We start from the raw sequence: 9,252 nt of genomic DNA, 5'->3' as shown, positions 1-9,252 counted from the left end.
ATAGATTGTTCTTAGCAAGGAAAAAAACCATACAGTGCATAGCCCAACTTAATATTCAGTATCTTCAAGACTAAAATTTACTCAAAAGGGAAAGAATATGATAAGATAGTTAGCTGGTATGTAGAAACAACGCGGGAGCTAATTAAGTACCCAAAACCAGACTTACACTATCAGAAGTAACTCCAATTGGAAAGTAATGAAGTCTAGAAGAAAAACACTAAACAGAAAGCTGAAACTCAGATACAATACAAAGGCAAAATTTACTTGGAGGATTTTAAACCAAAGATTGAGATTCTCAATTCTCCTTTCGAGTTTAAATTATCCCTTAAAGTTGAAAAGAAGTGCATTAAAGAGTGAGAATATGTTGGTAACTACATAGGAAAGAATCGTGTATCTTTACCGATTACCAAGGATGCCTTGCTACAACAATGGGAGCACATTAGACTGGAAAAGATTATCTGCAAATATCAATGATCTTTATTTCCTGAAGTTTAAGTATGGAACAAATCTGTTGAATATTCTAAAGTTGGGGGCATACTTATGTTTGGCGTTCAACTTCCCACATTAAGTTGGTGGCATATCTGAAATTATATCACAATGAAAAACTTGTCAAAACTATTCTAATAAAAGACAACACATTAAATATAAATAATCAAAATTAAATTATATATAAAAATATAAATAATCAAATTTATAAAATAAAATTTTAAAATATATATCAAAATATAAATAATTTAGTTTATACAAATAATAATTTAAATATATCAAATTTATAAAAATAATAGTTTAAAATATATATATATATATAATAAATTTTAAATATAAAAAAAAAAACTGAGTTTGAACAGTACACTAGGTTAGCTAGGTTAGTCGGTGAATGAATGAACAAACTAGGTTAGTTTGAGAAGTTGAACGCCAAACAAGATTACTTTGGGAAACCATCCATACTTATGTTGGGTCAAACTGCATGGATCTGGAAAAATGGTCTGAAGGATTGAACTTACTTAGCAAACCGAAAGAAATGACTCAAATTTGGTTCAAACTAAGGAACATTTTGGCTCATATGTACAATGCTAGAAACACTAAGTCATTTTTGCTTGTCTTTTGAGAAAACCATTGTATATGGACTCAATCAAGGAAGAAAGCGAACACGTCACATATGCTAGGATAAACATTGAGTGCATCCTAGAAGTACTCTACCAGCAAAAATGATAGTTATTGAAAGAAGAAGTATGCCACATTCATTGATATTTCATATGAATGGAGACCAAACAGATGTGCATTCTGTAATATTTTTGAATATGTCAGTAATAAATGTGGGAAAACAATTGAAGAACAACAGAAAATCCTGAAAGTTCAGGAGCAGAAGGAAAGCCTAAAAGTTTATGAGCAGAATGAGAAAACCCAGAAAAACAAAACTGAAGAATCAGGAACTGGAAGGCATCTAGAGGAAACTACAGATGAAAAAGTATATGATAAAAGTATTGAAGATTCAGAGGAAGGAGAAGATGAAAAATTAGAGGAATGTGAAGATGAATAATTAGAGAATGAAAATGAAGAATAATTAGAGGGAAAAAAATGTGAAGAATCAGGGGATGAAAACAATAGATAATTAGAAGATGAAAGTGATAGAATAATAATATAAGAAAGTGAAGAGGAGACTATGAAAGTAGATCGAAGTAACTCAAACAAAAGTTGAAGTCAATGAATGCGTAGGTAATTGTAAAATTCTGAAATACTGAAACAAAACTCATTTTATCATAAGTGTTGGCTCAACTAAAATAATATAACCCAATGGAATGATGTAAACAAAGCTCACAAATAAACATCATCATATGCAATAGTTCAATCACCAATAGTAAAGCCTAGAGCCAAACAGGTGAGAATTCAACGTGAATCTAACGTTAGAATTCGAGGAATGAGTTTTGAGGAATGCATGTTGGGATTCTAAAGCCGAGGAAGCTCACAATAGAATCATAATTTTAAAATTGTAGGTCTTGTATATATATTTTGTGTTTGTTACTGTAATCTTGTTTGTTTGTTTATTTTCAATCAGATATTTTAGGGGTTGTTGTTTGTCATTCTTTAATCAAACTAGGAATTGTCTAGCTTTGATTTTGACATTTTTCTCACTTTTGAGTTTTTAATGAAATGATGATAAAATGTTAATCTAGTCGATTAAGTATTTTCTTGTATAGATTGCATAACCCTAATTCTTGCGCAGTTTGCATAATCTTATGACCGAACATCAGAGTAACACATATAATATGTTTTTGAGAATAAGAAAATACCGATTAGAGATTTGAATAACCATTTTTTAGGTTTAGAGTTGATATATAGATAATTAGTGGGTGTCAAGCTGTGAAGCGGATAAATGAGAAAGGTAGTTTAAAAAGGTTTGAGGTCACTTAAACTGTCTTTGAGTGGACTAATTAACCCCTCTTTTATGTTTAATATAATTAGTGAAAATTAATTAAACTTGTCTTTTGGAAGTTTACTGTAGCATGCATGAATAGAAAAACAGCTAATTAATTCATTAGTTTAAAAACACATTGAGGCTTGCATGTGAGTGTGATTGTGACGAACACCCATTTAAGAATGTAATGTCATCCATCCATGCATATTTAAATATTAACATATAGTATATATATAGTGCTGATGAGAGGAACCGCATTACCGCCCTATATGCAGAAATTAACTAAAACATAGTTTATGTTTTTTTCTTTTTATAGTCAAAATAACGTATATTATACCCACTAATCATTTCGGATAATGATCGCGAAAAATAGGTATAGATGTGTTACTAGTTCGATATGTTAGAAAATTCAAAAAGATCTAACTGTTAATTATCATGATATACAGATTATAGATCGTTGTAATATATATAACAGTTTAAGCCATAGTCTAAACAACATTTTTTATGGCATAAAACCAGCTCTGTATTAGTTTTAACTTGTGGTTATTATCATTGGATTATAAGTTGATTATACTTGATCAAAATAGAATTGGTCCATTTACTGGCAAACAACATAATTTACTTATGAGTGATAAAGGGAAATTTGGGAGAGGAAGAATGACGTGCCATCATCTCATTGGTTGTTTAAAAGAAAAAAATGTAAAAAAATAAAAATTATTTTATTTTTTCAACCATTTAAACCGTTATTACTTCTCTCCTTTTCTCTCATAATCATTCTTTTTATTTAAAATTATCCCAAAGTAAGAGGATTGCTGGTAAATATGTCGGTATGAGATTAACTAGTATTATTAGGATAGTAATGAAGAAGATCGAAACGATTTGGGGGAATTCCTGTCGAAAATGTCTCCACAAAACACATTTAATACTTTTATAAAAAAAAAATTTAAGCAACGAAAATATAACGAAAGCAATAGCATGAATCCGACGTGTAATGTGGCATGAGAGGAAAAAAAATCATGTCTAAACAAATATAATAAAAAAAATAAAAATGACTATGTTCAGAAAAATGACTATGTTCTGGACATTTTTATTAACATTTTCAATCGTAACAATGTTATTCCCGGACATGCCCATTTTCTTGAATATGACTAGTTTGAGGATTTTTTTATGAACTTTTTTAATATAACGAAGGCTATTTTTTTGAACATGGCTATATTTGAAACTTTTTTATGGACTTTTTTCAACATAATAAGACTATTTTTCCGAACATGCCAATTTTCTGGAACATGATCATTTTTCCGAACATAGCCATTTTTTAAATTTATTATTTTTTTAATTATGAATTGTGTTTATATTTTGTTATTTCTCTCTTTATGACGTGGTTGGTCACGTCAGATTCGTGACATTTTTTCGTTCTCAACTTCATTGTCACTATTACGTTTTACTTTTATATATATATATATATATATCTATATATATATATATATATATATATATATATATATATAATATTTTTTAACTAGACTAACTTTATAATATAAATATAGTCTACTAAATTAAATATTTATTTGTCTCCTTAAAATCTGACATTGTAAATTATTTAAGTTCAAATGAAGGGTAATTGCTATTTTTCTATACTTCAAATATATAATTTATAGTTTTGTTTCTGAACTATAAATGATTGAAATATCTATACAGTAACTTTAAAAATTCAATGGTTAGTTAAATATATTTTTTAATATTTTATTTTAGTTTTTAATTCATTTTAATATATGTAAATAAAATTTTGTTAGGTCAGTTTTTTAATTTAATAAATATATCTATATATATATTTAAAATATATAAACAGTTTATTATATAATAATATGTCAAATAAAATAACGTGTCAATTGGACTATATTTGGATAAGATAGGAACAAGAGAATCAAAGTAGTTGGGGTCTTATAATTTTAAAAAATATTAACTAGTTTCATTTTAGGTTAAATTTTTAAATAAATAAACTTCTTTTATATTTAAGATAATAAATATTATTACTAATTTATAAATATTTTGATTTTATATTAAAATTTTAAAATAATTATTTTTTTTAATTAATTAATATAATTAGTTTTATAAATAGAAATTTTTTTATAATATCATTTACTTGTTATTATTTTTTAATTAATTTTATATTTTAATATATATGTTTTTAAATTAACTTATAAAACAGTAATTATGTATAAATAATAATATTATATAACTAATAATTTTAAATTAAATTCTTATAATTTTTTTATAAGTAACTCTAAATTTACAAGTTTTATAACTTAAATTTTTTCTCACCTAAAAAATTATCTTAAAATTCAAAAGTAATAAATGTAATTCATTTCTAACCCAAAAAATCATTCTCAAATGTCAAACAAATATTCTCATCATATTGTTTTTACATCAACTTTTTAAACTTTTTTTAATACTACATATTTATGAATTTTATAAATTGAATCCCAAATTTTTCTCATTTAATTAAAGAAATCATTTTTTTATCTCTTTTGTCAAGATTATTCGTTATTATAAATTTATGATAGGTAAATGAATATCATAAAATAAATATAGGATTAAAAATAAAATAAAAATAAAATCAAACATATAAGTAAATTATATAAAAATACTAAATATATAAAATTAACATATATAATTAATAGTTAGAGGACTTATAATTTTAAAATAAATGAATTTTTGATAAATTAGTTTCCTTTCCCTTTAGTTCTTAATGGGCTCAATCAGTAAAGCCTCAATTGACATGATAACCTCTTACTTGGTCCATTTCATCGTTACCAGATATCAAGCATTCATGTAAGGATTTGAAATGTAGAATTATGTGTTTGGGCCTAAAAAAAAAATAAAGGCTCACCCCATTTAATATAAATGGCTTTATTTTAAAACAATTACACACCAATTTTTTTTTTAAAAAATATTCAAATTAGCTCTTTATTAGGGTCCAATTGAAACGTAGTACGGTTAAAGCTATATAAAAAATGAGATTTGTTTTAATAGTTTCAAACTCAATTAACTTATTATATATGTTTATCTAGGGGTGTCAAAAATGAACTCGACTCGCCAACCCGACACGAGTCAACCCGAAGAATATTGGGCTAGGGTTGGGGGTTTCCGGGTTTGAATCATTTCGGGTCAGACCCAAAATATAATCTGAAAAAGAAAATTGGGTTGGGTTGGGTTCGGGTCAACCCGGGTTGACCTGAATTAAAAAATCAGTCACTCATCAACCCGAACCCACCCACCCAACCCGACCCACCTAATATATTAATAAAAAAAAATAACTTGCCTACCTTACAAAAAAACTCTAACGGGCCTAACCCATATCCTTAATTTTTATTCCTTTTCTTCCTTCCGTCTTTTTCACTATTCATTTTCTTCCATCTTTCTCAATTCTATTCAATATACATTCCTTCTCTAATTTTCATCTTTTTTAATCTTTTGAACTCCGCTAGTATCCAACAATAAAATGAGTTCACAAATTAATCTTGATCTTGAGAAGGATTGTGTGGAGGGTTCACCTATGGCAAATTTAGATGCAAATAAAGAAACGTGCATTGATTCCCAAGATCAAGCCTCCAAAACTGGCATTGGTAAACGAAAGTGACCATTAAAATCAAAGTGGTGGCAGTGTTTTGATATGCTTCCTAAAATAGAGGGAGAAGATTTGCGATGTAAATGTAAAGCATGTGGAATTACATACAAAGCTGATAGTAGCATGGAAACAGGTAATCTTCGTCGTCATATCCTTAATCAATGTTCTAGACAGAAAACTCGTGATATTGCTCAAGCTTTGTTAGAACAAAGGGATAACAGTCTTAATATTAGGTCTCAAAAGTTTAGTCAAGAAAAATTTAGAGAGTTGCTAATCTTAGCAATTGTGAGGCATGATTTACCATTTCAGTTTGTAGAATATGAGGCAGTTAGACTTTTTTTTTTATAATGAATAATGATATCATAATTTCGTTGTATAATATTTATTTTGTGAAAATTTTGAATTTTCTAAACATAATTATTATGTTTATGCCAATTTTATTATTTTGTATTTAAATTAAAGCATTATTATTAAGCAAAAAACTTATTTCGGATTAGTCGGGTTAGTCGGGTTGGTCTGGGTTCGGGTTCGGGTTTGTTGTTTTCAGGTTGGTTCAGGTTCAGGTCGGGTTCGGGTTGAAAATTTTGTTATAATGCACCTCCTTCAACTGGACTCGAACCCACCCGATATACAATTGACACCCCTATATTTATCCCATTTTTTTATTATCTAGTTGATATTTTTAAATAAGTAAAATATTAATGTCATTAATTTAATTATCAATTTCAGAATTAAGTATTTTTAATTATATATTTTTTTAAATGATGAATTTATAAAAATATATTTAATTATATATAAATAATAATAATATTTTTGTAAATTAAATTATTATAATTTCAAGTAAATTCTTAATTGTTGTGTTTAAATAATGATTTCAAATAATTAAAAGTTTTGAGTATCTTAATCTTAAATTGAAGTAACTGAGAATGTATACTTACTCTGAAAAATTCAAACAAAAATAAATTATTATTATCTTTATAAAAATCTTTGAAAAATAATAAAATCCAGGGCACATGTCTAGAAATACCTAAATAAATACATTAAACGCGTTGGATTGGCAAGATTTCAGGCAACATGCCGGCCAAAGTTTAAAAAATTAAGCTTTTTGTTTTAATATTTTTTAAAGTGAATTTTTTATATCTTAATAAAATATTTAATAAATAAATAGTGTTATTAAACTGTCAATTTTATGATAAAATAAACTTTGAGTAAAAATAATGTTGTCTATTTGTATTTTTTTTTTTGTTGAGAGTATGCTGTATGCGAGGTGCCAATTAAATTTCATCCCTATCTAAGTATTATTTATATATATAATTTTGTGGTTATAAATAATTGGTATTATTAATTCTTAATCCATAAACAAGTGAGATTACTAATTCTTGAATAGTTTTTATTTCTTTAAAGATTTTATAAGAATCACACCCTTAATAAAAAAAAAAATACTAAAATTAAGTTGTAAATAAATTTTATCTATTTGATTTAATAGTTTTTTAATAACTATCCAGTTTACTTTTAGATAATAATTCAAGATTATAGTGAATATTTTTGTAATTTATTTAAAATAAGATTAGTTTGTAAATTATATTTAAAAACATAAATTTGTAAGAGAGAAACTAATAATAGTTGTCTTTAGCTACTACTTCCCTTTTTTTCATCTCATTTATTATTGTCATAGTCTATTTATTTATCATATTATGTCATAGTCTATTTATTTATCATATTATAATGTTATTGTTTTGTAATTATTAACTGAATTTTGAATTTAGACTTTCATTACACACCAGGCCTAAGAAGAAATGTTTAAAATAATAGTCAATTAATTAATACCCTACCTCCATACTTACATAAACTATTATTTAATAACCTACCTCCATACTTACATAAAATTCAAAAAGTGTAAGGTATTTTAAGTGTAAAAAATAACTTTGCTTTCACTTTTTATTTGATTATGTATATTTTAAATTATATTAAATAAATATAATAGTTTTATATAATAAATAATAAAAATAAATTAGTTTAATTGGTTAATTATAATGTTAATACATATTCTAATTAAGAGATGAATTTATAATATATGTGTTATATAATATTATAATTAAGTTATATTTTAAAATATTATCTACTATTTGAAATTTCAGACATCTTCTTTTCAACGTTACGATTTATGACTTATTATTATTAAAATTATACAAAACGAGGTTATATCTTTATCGATTTTAAACGCTGTTAATTTATTATCTACATGGTATTTATAAATAAATAAAAAAATTTATATCACTAATTTAACTAAGGGAATGCGATTCAGTTTGGTCGATTTATTAAACGAAATACACATCTAATTCGTTGACGTCAGCTTACTAAATTTCAAACCGTCGATTTATAGGTTTGATCGATTCAGTTTGAACGGTTAGAAGATCGATTTGGTCGGTTTTATCGGTTTGGTCAATTGACAAATTTATTAAAATATATTAAAAATATATATCAATAACCATTCATACTTATTTTCATTTATATGAACAAATACAAATATTATAAATACGATCCGGTAACATAATTCATGAATCGTTATCATAATTTTCAAAACACAAAATCATTATACTATGAATTTTTTTACTAAAAATGTGTCAACAATTTTAAAATTAAATTTGTATACTACTAATAATTAATATTTTTGATAACCCAATAAGGTAGTTCAAGTGTAAGAGTGATTCTTAATAGACCAAAGGTCAAGAGATTTATTCTCATAACGTCTCATAACGTCTTAGGTTAAGGTGGGATCATGCTTCACTAAAAAAATTAATATTTTTTATAGTTTACTAACAAGTCTTTAACTTCATTATATTTTCTCATTATTATTAGTTTAAAGTTATGTTATAACCTAACATTTATAATACATTACTCATCATCAGTACTGATAGGTGTGACAATTTGAGTCATTTGTCAAGTTGCCAGGTTTGGGTTGTCAAGTTTCCAGACTTGAACTTGACTCGTTTGATCCGATTTACCTAACTCAACTCGAACCAAACCTGATGTAATTAATTCACATATTTCTATTTCAAATTAAAATGACATCAATACAAAACAAAAATAAAGTTAACTCACAAATTCGGTTATAATTTTTTATAAAAAATAGTGAGTGAATATAAATAATAACACAAAATTCAACAAAAAAACTTATAAACAGGTTTATCGAATCTACTTTTGGTTA

The sequence above is a fragment of the Impatiens glandulifera genome, chromosome 5, assembly GCF_907164915.1.
Source record: "Impatiens glandulifera chromosome 5, dImpGla2.1, whole genome shotgun sequence".
In the NCBI taxonomy this organism is placed as follows: Eukaryota; Viridiplantae; Streptophyta; class Magnoliopsida; order Ericales; family Balsaminaceae; genus Impatiens; species Impatiens glandulifera.
Note: the sequence above shows the minus strand (reverse complement) of the source record.